The following is a 12850-nucleotide window of genomic DNA, read 5'->3' on the forward strand; positions in this document are numbered from 1 at the left end:
CGAGCCCCGCACAGCAGCGGCTGCTCAGCCAGCACGGTCCCAGCACCTGCCCGGGCTTTGCCAACAGCTCGTTGAAAACCCAGCACAGGATGTCACGGTGCGCCAGGGCGTTCGGGGCTGCACACACAGACACACAGACACACAGACACACAGACACACAGACACCCAACCCGCTTCTGCTGGTGGCACGAGCAAGAGAACAAACAGCCCGTGTTTTGGAGCAGGAACACGTCACCAGTCTCTCTCCTGGTGGGACTGGAGCAAGTGAAGAGGAGCCCCTGTCAGGACAGCGAGTCACTGCAGGTTTGTGCTGCTGGCACTGAGAGCCAAGCAGAGGCTGAAAAGCTTTCATCACAGCGGCAGAACGAAACCCCGCCTGCACTCTGCACCTTCCCAAGCCCCTGTGGCCTCTATTTTAGCCACGTTTCATCCTGCAACCTGCCATCAGCTGACCCCAGGCTCTGCCTAACTCGTGACACCAGTGGGGACTGCTCAGTGAGAGCTGCTCAGCAGCAGCTGTGCTCCCTCCTGCAGCCAGCACTTCACAAACGGGAGCAGAACCACAAGCACTTCCTTTGAACTTGGTTTTCTCCAAATTCCAGAACTTAACGGACGTTTGTTCCCCAGCCCCTGACGTGCAAGTGGGCCTTAGGTGCTTAAACCTGAGGGCTGTGATCCAGCAAACCCCACAGTTAACTAGTTACCTGTTTCACAGCAGAATGACCTACAGCAGCAGGTCTGCTTCTTTTGCAGTTGCTTGCTTCTGAAAAGCTTGGGAGTGGAGGGGAACAGGGAGGGGCAAATTCAACTGGTACTTTACCTCCTTAGGCTCATGTCCACCCTGGGAGAAAGGGGAGAGCAGGGATGTGCCAACTGCCCTTGTGCCTGTGTCACCCAGCCAGGGGGACCCTGCTGAGCCTGCTGTGTTCCACTTCCAGTCCTGTGCTGGGAGCTTATGTGGGACTAGTCAGAGGTGCACCAGCCCTCACCTTGGCATGGAGTATTCAGGTAGCCTTGAGGGTCTTATCAAGACCCCTTACAGATAGCTGATGATGCTTAGGGGTGCACAAGCCACAAGCTAAAATCACTGATCAAGCCACTCCTCAGACCTCTCAATGACTTTCCTTGTCCCTGAGCTCTTGTGTGATTGAGAACAGTGAAAATGTAAGAGGGAAGAGGTGAATTCTTAATGGAAGTATTGCAAGAAACCTGTGAACACAGTCCTTTCTCTCTGTCTCACATACATCCATGCACCAACTTGCAAAGCAAAAGCTGAAGCCAAGGGGAAGCTGGTTCTTGCTGCTCTGTTACAGCCACCCAACAAATGTGACAAGCAGTGCCACAGTGAGCAACCAGCCATGCATGGACCCCAGCTCCATGGGGTGCTGGCTAACAGCAGCTGAACATGAGCCAGCATGTGCCCAGCTGGCCAAGAAGGCAAATGACATCCTGGCCTGTACCAGGAACAGTGTGGCCAGCAGGAGCAGGGAGGTGATTGTGCCCCTGTGTGAGCACTGGGGGCAGTTCTGGGCACTGCCGGATAGAAGGACATGGAGGTGCTGGAGAGGGTGCAGAGAAGGGTAATGAGGCTGGTGAGGGGTCTGGAGAGCAGGTGTGATGAGGAGGGGCTGAGGGAGCTGGGGCTGTTCAGCCTGGAGAAGAGGGGGCTGAGGGGAGACCTCATTGCCCTCTGCACCTGCCTGAGAGGAGGGTGCAGGGAGGTGGGAGTTGGGCTCTGCTCCCTGGTGACCAGTGACAGGAGAAGAGGAAATGGAGTCAAGCTGTGCCAGGGGAGGTTCAGATTGGATATTAGGAAAAATTTCTTCCCAGAAAGAGTGGAGAAGGGGGGTGGTGGAGGCACCGTCCCTGGAGGTGTTCAAAAAACAGGTGGATGTGGAGCTTTGGGAGATGGTTTAGTGGTTAGGTGGTGTAGGGTGGATGGTTGGACTTGATGATCTTGAAGGTCTTTTCCAACCTTGATGATTCTATGAACTCCTTCACACACCTAGGGTATGTCACTCACATCCCAGCACAGAGAGCTGGCAACAATAACTGCAGGGGCTGGTCATTTTATTCATGTGACAGTCCCAGAAAAAGGGTAATATCATCAGTCTACCTCTGAGTCACACTGCTGATCTCTGTAGGTCAGTGTCACCTCCGTGTGCTCCTGAGGGTACCACATAGTGTGGGTGTAATACGAGATGTCCCTTGACTTTTTTTTCCAGGCACATATGAGTTTACTGAGATTTGCAAGCTTCTAGGGACAAGAGGAAGACCTTGGATATATAGAAAAACTTGGGTGTTGTGGGTTCAGCAATAAAGCCTTCCCCACCTGGGACTTCCATGCCTGCTGACATGAATGGTTTAGTTTGATTTTAGCACAATAACTGCTAAGATGCCAATGGCAGTTACATGGAAAAATGCAGATGGGATTGCTGATGGCCAGTTCTTGAAAACTAAACTGAGATCTGGGAAAGCTGGGTTAAAAATGTTGTAAGGCTGCATCAGTGCAGGGGACCAGGTTCTTTAGGCTTAAATCCTCAGGTTTACCCTTCTCTGCCACCTACTCCCTTTGATCAATGATTCATTCCAGTGACCTCTTGGCTCTTATCCAGGTAACAGTAAGAAATCAATGTATGGTCCAGTATGACCAACACAGAAAGCACCACCTTTGCTTCTAAAAAGGCTCTTCTCTCTCTCCTGTAATTTTACAGAAAGAAACACCTACAAAATAGGCACATGGGACTAGTACATACATTGTTCAGTTTGGAAGGTGAAATCAGCTCCTCCAAAATGATAATTCTGAGCACATTCTTGAAAGGTTGGGAAGAAACTATTTTTGAAATGCCAGATCAGTCCTTATAAAGACTTTACTTAGTGCAGCTGCTAAAATCCTTGTGCTTTATTCTCCCTCGTCTTGCACCTTTTCAGAATTCTTTACACCTTTCAGTGTGCCTGTCAAATGTTAGCAATCTGGGAGCATTTTAAATCCACTTTGACAAATGTAAATGATCAAAAGAAAGGTCAGGGAAAATCATAATGAGTTAAAACCTTGGGTTTGTAGCTGGGAAGAGCAAGACAGGCTTACTTGACAGATGCTTTTTTATCAGACAAATCACAAAGCAGCAAACATGAATAATTTTCAGCAAATAATTTATTTCACTGGTTTAGTTCGTTTTTCATCCATGAAAAGGGAGTTTTTCTAATCTAAAAATTTCAATAGATAATTCTTGCCCGGTCATTAATTTATGAGCAGTTTGCTGCAATTACTAAGGCTTATAAATTCAATTTGTGTTGATTTATCTGGACCAGGCAAAGAGGTCGGTCCGTGCCCTGTGTCTGCTGGAGCCAGTGAGTGCTCACAAGTGAATTCCTACAGACTAAGGAACAGGGAGAGAGGTTCTTTCTGTGCCAGTGCTTTGGCTGGAGGATGTGGCTCTGAGCTGCCAGCTGTGCTGGGCTCGGGCTGTGGCTCCTCAGGGAGGACAAGGAGGCTCAGCTGGGCCTCCAACCCTGCAGCCCCAGGGAAGGGCTGCCCTGGTTGCAGGGCTCCCCCAGCCCAGAGCAGCCCCAGCAGGGCTGCCAGGGGACCCCAGGGAGGCTCAGACCCCCCAGGCATGGATCCAGCCCACTCTGAGCAGCTGACATGGACGTTTCCCACCCACGGCACAGCCAGCAGGGACCGTCCCTACTGGGCAGTTTGTGTGCAGCCCATGCTGGAGACTGGAAGGGCTTCACAGACCAGCTGGAGACCAGTTGCCCCGTGGCCTCAGCACCCAGAACCATCCTTGGGCACATGTGAAACAGGTCTAGTCTGTCCTGAGGTGTGCTGAGTCATCTGCTGCCCCTGGGCACTCACTGTTTGGGAACTCCTATGTTGGACACTGTTTGTGGCCCTCAGAGGCTGTAGAACTCATTGCAGGCTTGGAGGGATTGTGGTTACAACCCCCTCACACACAGTATCACAGTATCATTCTGGTTGGAAAAGACCTTCAAGATCATCAAGACTACCCTACACTACCCTAGCTGTGCTGCATCCACCACTGAACCCTGTCCCCTGGCACCACATCTTTCTTTTCAGATGTCTCCAGGGATAGTGGCTCAACCACCTCCTTGGACAGCAGGATCACCAAGTTCAACTGCCATTCCAGAACAGGACAACCCCAAAGTCCACACCATGCCCCTAAGGGTGTTGCCCAAGATTTTCTTGAATATTGTCAGGCTCGGTGCCATTCCTGCTTCCCTGGGGCACCTCTTCCAGTGCTCAGCACTTTGTCTGCTACCACATATTTGTTTTTTAAATGTGATGCATATAGCAAGAGATCTCAGCATCTAACATGCAACTTTTTTTCAGCCAGATACAGCCTATGGAGAGCCAGTAAAGATAAGAACATGCAATGAAAATGTACAATAGAAAAGTCAATCAGAGATCTAAAGAGGGACAGAGAATGGGAATATCTTATTCCTCCTCCTTTCTTTGGGGAGTTGTGGAGATAGAGCTTGCAGACAGCTGCACAGGAACACTTTGGCAGCTGATTGCACCAGGTTCTGTGTGGAGGAAACACCATATAATTACCCTGTGCCAGTCACAAGAACCAGGAGGCAGATGATCTGGAAAAAAGAAATGGATGATGTCATTGTGGGCTTCAGAAAGACCAGGTCATGCAGAACAGCTGCTCTAAGTACTTTGCCACAGGCAGCTTCAGTAAGAGGGGCAGGAAAGACTTGGCTCAAAAAATTCTTCAATGTTCCCAAAGGGAAAGCAGCCAGTGAGACAACTGGTTATGAAATGTCTGAACTGAGATGGACATGTGCACTGTGTCAAGACCCTGGGAGGGCAACCCAGGGAGATTCAGACCCCCTTGCTTTCTAAACCCCTCAGAGAAGATCCCAGGTGTGGCTGGAGCCAACCTTTGTCTCAGACCTGGCCCTTCCAGAGAGAGTGATCAACATGTCACAGCCTGAGAAAATGCTGAACCATCCAATACCCCTGGATCAGATGAAGGAGAAATGACACTCAAGGTCTGTATTTGCATATTAGGTTTACTTATAGCTATAGAAGGAATACAGATACTTCAGTTACTATCTCAGGCTGCACTATCATAAAGGCTGACAATTAGACCACAAGAGCACAATACATGTATGTTCAAGCTGCACAACCTGAGAACAAAGTCATGGTTAGGCCTTGGGTTACTTAATGATGTTAGGAAGGTAGAGAGAGAGAGTAGAAGAAAAGCTTAGAGAGACAGAGGATAGAAAATCCCAGTCCTGGATCCAGCGCTGGGGCAACAGGAGAGAGTTGGTGTCAGGGAGGCTCCCCAAGCCCACCAGTGCAGCCCCGTTTTATAGACCGAGTTTCCTTGTTTCATGAGGATGAGCAAGTGTGTTTGAGTCAGAAGCCTGAGCAGCTGGAGTGGAGCTGCCCCCTGGCCCCCCATCCTCACCTCAGTGCCTTACCTGCAGCCTCAGGCCACATGCAGCCACCAGGGCTCTCTCCATCCTCTCAGGCCTTTTGGGATGCAAGTGAGACTTTGTTTGGGGGTTACAGTGGGGGTTCCACACCACTTCCCACAAGTGCAGGTCCTGTACCAGGTAACTTCACCTTGTGCATCTGGGTTTATGTGTCCCTGTCTCCAAAGTATTTGCATATTTCCCCATAACCATTACTGCAGATCAAACACATACTTTCCCAGTTTATTTTCCACTCTCTTAGCTACTTTGGTTCTTTTTTCAAGTTCAAAATGTATACATACTCAGTCACATTATTTTAGCAGATACTTAATTAATTCCTTATTAAGAGACTGTTAATAGCTTGCTGTAAATTTCAATTGCCCCTGCTTTCCATTTGGTGTTAAGGAGTCTGTTTTCCTGTACTATTTAACCTGCCTTAAGTGACCACTCAGGGGACCAGCCAAATCTCTGATTTATTGGAAATGACTTTAAATAAACAAGATGCAGCCTCCACTGCAAGCAGCCAACAGCTGGGTTCAAACTGAGTGTATCAGTGAGTCACTAATAGGATGGGAGTTGGAGCTGCTGTACAAGTTTTCAGTCACTGTGTTTTGAGGAAGGACTGGAAGTCTGGTCCTGCTCTTAAACTCTGCCATCAAACGCTCCCAGGTATCGTGTCCCTCTTTGAATGCTGTCACATCTTACAGGTGCAGGACTTGAAAATTAAGAATGGCACAGCTAAGATTTCACTGGCACTGAGTATGGCAGTGGTCCAAAGCATGGAGTGTGAGCCTGTCATTAGGGGCTGCATCATAATGAACGTGCAGCATCCCTGGAGAATCCTTCAGGGTGGAGTGAAAATGTCCCAGACATCAGCAAAGAGATGTAAAGGGTCCTTGGGCAAGAGCCAGAGGGCTCTTGTGGTGGCACTAGGGAAGTGTCTGGTCTGGCCTTCCCAGAGGAACGTTCCCATTGCTAACCAGGATCATTCCCAGCAATGGGCTCACGGGAAAGCCAAGTCCAGCTGAGATGGAGGTGGAAGATGAGCCCACCTCCTGCAGAGCTGGAGGTGGAAGGGGCAGACTGCCAAGTGTTGGCAGCTAGGACATGAGGTCGGTTTCTACACCTGCTTGAGGAGCAATCCCTATGCTCTGTTTCAACGTGTTTGCTTTAAAAAAGTCCAACAGCACAGCCCTCCACTGTGTCTGCAGCTGGAAAAGTGATTAATAATACTCTGTACAAGCTATTGTTCCTAATTCTTTGAAAGGAGGATGTGTAGAAATTCAGCATGTACCATTTCACAATAGAAGGTACTTTTATATGAACTAATATTTTCATTGTGGGCAATCAAAATAAGGAATATAATTAAATACTTCACAGTAAACATGGTCAAAAGCACTCCTATATGTGAGCTCAAAGAAGAGGAAACAAATATGAATATTTTTAGTGTTAAAATGCTAAAAAGGAAACCAGTTGGGGAAAAAAACAACCATTAACACAGAAAACATTTCACCAGTGTGCTGAAACAGTAATAAACAAGAATATGCTTTCATTGATCCAAGAAAACATTGCAACACTGAGGAAAACACAGGCATCTGAGAAGCCTGCAATTCTCACAGGCTCTTGTAAGTGCAGTTATAATTTTCCTTCTTTCAGTGAGCGACATCGGGCAAAGGAGAAGAGGGTGAGTAGGCAGTAGCAGAGGAGGAGTTCATGTCTTCCCAAATCTGCAATGACCCATGCTGTACCTGTGGACAAGTCATGTGGACATTTTCCTTCATTAAATCCTCCAGCACTGAGGGTTGTGGCACAATGTCCTGGAGCACCTTGCTGATGCCCCGCAGCCTGGGGGCTCCTCAGGCTTCCTCCCTCCATCACCTGCAGAGGGATGATGGTCCCAGTCCTGCCTGTGGCCAGGGAGGCAGGTGGGCACTGGAGGGAGGTGGTGTTCCTTGGCCAGGATTCTGCTTGCACAGCTGGAATTGAGTGGAAGCATGAAAGCACCTAAATTCGGGGTGATGAAAGTAATTTTTTGCTGAAATCAAGTGGAATTTACAGAGAGTTTTAACTCAATCAAAACTACATTTTCTGGAGGACAAATGACATGTCAGAAATGCTTTCCTGGCCCTGCTCTGGATCTGTTTTCTGCCATTGGGCAAGTCATTTACCTTCTTGCTACTTTCCCTAAGCGGCCTGGCAACACATTGTACTTCTTGACAGCTTATAAACAAGTCAAATAAATTTAAAAAAACAACCAATTTTAAACTGGTAAACAGGTTACAAATAAGCTTTTACATTAGCTGAATCCTTCTGGAGCCAACCCACGTGCTTGTAAGTGATTTGTCTAGACAGTGGGTGAGTCAAGCCTTTTATCCACTCTGTTCTGTACAGCAATCGGTACTTCTGGGTTAGGATTTCATTTTCCTCCACCAAATGGAAGGCCTTTCATTGCCACGTGCTGCTCAATCTACCGTTGTGCTGTCCCTGTGCATCCTCACGGGTCTGCTCCGAGCAGCCTCACAGCCCGTTGGACAAGCTGCCTGCAGCTCAGACCCGCTGCACCCACGGGCAGTGCCCTCAAAGGCCCCACCACAGCAAGCAAGGCAGCCCGTTCAGGAAGGAAGGAAAAGGCCAAGAAGATGAAAGGAGGTTCAGTGATGACTGGGAAGCACTGTTGCCCAGGTATTTCCTTATTACCATCCTGTGGCGTTTTCAGTTGTTCTGCCCCGATGAGTAGGAAGGATTCCATCACTTTCCCTGCAGGTGGGTGCTGCCAGGGTGATGCTGGGGCAGGCAGGAGCTCCCTGCTTCTGGCAGGAGGAGGATTGCAACCATCCTCTGCAGTTGCAGGGGCTGCTGTGAAGTTACCTGGGGAAAGGAGTCCCTGCTTGAGCCAGCAAGGACACCTGCCACCAAGGAGTATTGAAAGCCCCATCCCGACAGAAAGTCTGTGATTACACTGAAGATCAGGGTTGAAACCATAATAAAATCTTGCCCAATCATGCTAAATACTCCAGTGTTTGTCTAGACATAAAAAATAGCTGAAATCTCTAATAAATGTCTGCAGATCTCCTTTAGCTTGCAGCCAGCATGGGCACTATCATACACCTGGAGTCAGGCACTTGTTGCAAACATCCCCACAAATGTGACCAGAATATCTTGTGATCAGTCCCTGTGCATTCAGAGGGTGGGGGAATGGATGAAGTTTTAAAAAGCAGTTGGCAACGTCTCATCATTGGAGGTTCACCTTTGGCTTCTTTGAGAACAGGAGATATTAGTGCCATAAATATTCTAAATAAGCTATTAATAATGAACACGTGGCCAGATCCTTCCCTCGTGTTTATCTTCAGCTGGTAGTGTACTGAAGGCAAAATCAAGTGCCACATGTTTTAATCATCTGGCAACAGCTCCATAATGTGTCTGCATGAGGAAATAAACGAAGATGCTGCAGAGCTGGGGAACCAGGACCCTGCTCCCCAGCTTCACACTCTGCTCGAGATCCCTGCCTCTCAGCTGGTGACAAAGCCCTCCCTAACCCTCCATTTACTGATTGCTCTTCCCTTACTGCTTGAAGTGTACTTCTTCCTTGACAGGATTGATGAATATTAATTAATTTTAACTAGACCTGTTCAGACTGCAAAATCTTTTCAAGGCATTTCTGATATCCTGACATTTCTTTGAGATGCAAGAGAAAGAAAAGAGAAATCCATATTTTAAAGTTTTCCTTGCAACAGCCTGTCAAACAGATCTAAATATAGGACACCCAAATCTTTTTTTTTAGCAACACTGAAATTTTACATTGTGAAAATGTTTATGCACTGTACACTAAATATAACATTTTAATAGTGTTCTAAATACAAAGCTGTTAGTACAATGCAGGGCCAAAATAAAAAGCCACAATTAAACATTTTAGCTACAGAGATAAATATATTTTGACAGTATGAAAACAGTTTCTTTCAACATATCTCAATTAAGTATTTTTTTTGCAAATGTTGGCAACTTTCAATTTAACTGAACTGCATTTATCTGATATCAGTTTCTTCTGTCAAAAAATGATCAGTTTTATTTCCAGTGTAGAACACCAGTAACTCGAGCACTCATGGGAGTCTTCATGTTTCTTTGCCAGACCCTTTCTTAGAAATTAGAAATGACAGATGGGATTTGTGAGAGAAAAGGATACTTTCTGTACATCCAGCCCAAGGGCAAGAGAAAAAGTCAACATCCTCCACATAGACTTTTATTAGCTATTGTCATTGTTTTCTCTGTAGCCTCTCTCATGTTATTAAGCCCAAATCCTCTTCAATTTCTCCCCTTGTGTACATGAGTGTCCTTGATAAAACCTTGGGGAAGCCCAGGGCGTACATGTTTCAAAAGGAAAGACTGTCCTTGATAAAACCTTGGGGAAGCCCAGGGATGTAATGAAAATGGTCTTTCACATTAATCAAGCAGTAACAAAGTCAATCCATCCAGCATTCAGGGACTCAGGTCTCCAAAGCAGCAGAAAGTCTGTAAAACACCAGTAAAAATAATTTGTTTCAGTATATGAATCCAATGAAAAATAGAATTAGGACCTTGTAAAAAAATCTTTCCCTGGTCCAACCACAACTAATTTCCACACATGTCTCATCTGTCTTCCCATGCATGGGAAGCATGAGGGGAAGGATTTGTCTTTTGTCACATTTCGAAAGGGGTTTGTTTTTTGGAAGTGTGAGGCTTGATATTTATAGTCAGCTGGGGGATGTCTCAGTTGAACAAAGTAATTTCTTTGTTGGGAGTCTATAAATGACCTTATTGATTTAGTGAAAAACATGAAGTATCTGTTTTATCCTCCTCAAAATACCACTGCCATTTACCATTAGGTGAACAACTCCATCCTATCTGGAATTAACAGTGCATTTCCTGTTGTGTGTGTGGTCTCTGAGGTAGAAAAACAGAAAGTAAAAGTTTGTTAGAACAGAAGAGATTTATTTTTCCAGATTAACCTTGAAAAGTTTTTCTCCCCTAAGAACATAAACCCATCTATTCAGTAATTGCTTTATTTATTTTTCTCAGGTTATATGTTCTAATCTTAGTGGTGTTTTGGAAGGAAATCTGGTGGTGTGCAGACATTAGCATAATAATACAGCTTTACTTCCTAAATCCCCTCTGAAAATGCAGGTGTTCTAGTCTCAGAATTTTGACAGCACCATCAATCCCCCAAGCACACCAGAGGGTTTCACCCACCAGCTCCTTGCTGGGGAAAGGACACAGTGCTCAGTGCTGAGGGCCACCAGAGAGGTGAGGCACTGAACTCTACAGCTCTTTTGAAAAACAAAACAAAACAAAACAAATAATTAATCTCTGCTGAAGAAAACTTGCTGCTGTGGCCAGTGCCTCTCCATTCATTTAACTGCCTGATCAGATCACAGAATATCGTATTTCTATTCCTTTGCCTCTCCCTGTGGCTCACATCTTTGGCTGCCCTTTGCTGGCAGCACATCCCTGAGCAAAGCCCCCTGGTTCAGCTTGCAGAGGACACCAGGCTGGTGGCAGTGTGCCACTGGCCTCAGGACCCAGCCCTGCAAGTGACAGCAAACTCTCCAAGGACACTTGTTCAAGCTCATCACGAGGAAAAAGGACGGAAGGAACAAGAAGAGTGAGGAGCTGTCTGGAGCCTCAACCTGCATAAACAAAACCCACCCATTCATTTTGTCTTATCTGCCAGCCCCAGCTTTACAGACTCTGGAAGCCTGAGGAACGGATCAATAAATATTTGCTGACAGCTGAGATTGTGTTTTAATCCCCCAATAAACATCTGTGCTTTAGCAATATAAGGTCTTTATACTGGTCTGTAATCACAGAGTAAGGGAAGACCAGCTGCCCTGCACAGGGCCCAGAGATGCTGCTTGCTGCCTGGCAGGCTTCCAGCTCCCACTGGCAAAGTCCACCCTGGTGGCCTAGACACAACTGTCATGTTGAGACTACAAGAAATTCATTCTGCAGGTAGGCTTGTAAAGAGAGGTCGTATGACTTATTAGTGCAAATAACATGCTTGAAGAAAACAAAGCAGCTTTCAAGGACACAAACTGCCTTCCAAGCCTCGTAGCCAATGCCTTATGAATTGTGTGTTTGTAAATCACACTTGGAGCCTGGGTGTTGAAATTACTGTATGGAAATACCAGCTAGTTTTAATCAGTTTATGGTTAAGCAGTATCCAAAAGCCAATGGCTTAACATGATTTCATGTCTGTGCTGTGTCCATCTGGTTCTCTTTTGGGGCAGGTACATAGCAAAGTTTCATCAATCCTACATCAGAATGAAACTGTTAATAATAATGCATTAAGAAAAGTGTGTCCAGCAGGTCTAGGGAGGTTTTCCTTCCCCTCTTCTCTGCCCTGGTGAGACCACACCTGGAGTACTGTATCCAGTTTTGGGCTCCCCAATTCAAGAGAGACAGGGAGAGAGTCCAATGGAAGCTACGAGGATGATGAAGGAATTTGAACATCTCTCCCATGAAGAAGGACTGAGCAACCTGGGGCTGTTATGTCTGGAGAAGAGAAGGCTGAGGGGAGATCTTATTAATGTCTAGAAATATCTGAGGGGTGGGTGTCAAGAGGAAGGAGCCAGTCTCTTCTCAGTGGTGCCCTGTGATAGGATGAGGGGCAATGGATGCAAATTGGAGCCCAGGAAGTTCCACCTCAACATGAGGATAAACTTATTCACTGTGAGGGTGACAGAGCCCTGGGACAGGCTGCCCAGAGAGGCTGTGGAAGCTCCTTCTCTGGACACTTTCAAAACCCACCTGGATACCTTTCTGAGTGACCTGCCCTACATTCTACGATGGTCCTGCTCTGGCAGGGGTTTGGACTTCATGATCTCTAGAGGTCCCTTCCAAGCCCTGACATTCTATGATTCTGTGAAAACCTTAGCCCAAGAGAACTGCTGTTTATGTGTGTCCAAAGCATCTGGCTATGTCTGTGCTAAAGAGATGAGGCTCCAAGTGAGAATGAGGGGAAAAAATAAAAACTATCTCAAGTCTTTAAACCTGTCCCTTAATGAATGTATCTTGCCTCTTCTGGAGTCTTAGGAACAGTCAAGTCAGATTCCCAGCCATGCTGTGGCAACAAATTTTGATGAAATCTTCGAGATGCTCACCCAAACTTGCCCCATTTCATTCAGGCATCTCTTACAGCTGTTTTTGTGCCTCTGTGTTTGAAGGCATCAGTCCCTGGGATACCGTGGGCTGGCAGAAAACCAAAGTCAAGGAGTCTTGGAAATAGGCATTCCCATTAAAATGGAAAGTTGTTTTCATTGTCCTCCCAGCTGGCTCTGAGAATCTTGGCAGACTGCCTCAGCTGTGACACCTGTGCTCTACCCCCTGGGACTCACTTATGTTACAGATACTTCCCCCCCCAGATTTT

At 46.7% G+C, this 12850-nt stretch overlaps 1 protein-coding gene across 1 annotated transcript in view; it reads right to left on the reverse strand.

Annotated features, from left to right (window-relative positions):
* The window catches only part of KCNF1 (potassium voltage-gated channel, subfamily F, member 1), a 39198-nt gene that overhangs the window by 2681 nt on the left and 23667 nt on the right, over positions 1–12850 (reverse strand). The gene's annotated exons all lie outside the window — the stretch shown is intronic.

The sequence above is a fragment of the Chaetura pelagica genome, unplaced genomic scaffold (genome assembly GCF_000747805.2).
Source record: "Chaetura pelagica isolate M959 unplaced genomic scaffold, ChaPel_1.0 scaffold589, whole genome shotgun sequence".
Lineage (NCBI taxonomy): Eukaryota > Metazoa > Chordata > Aves > Apodiformes > Apodidae > Chaetura > Chaetura pelagica.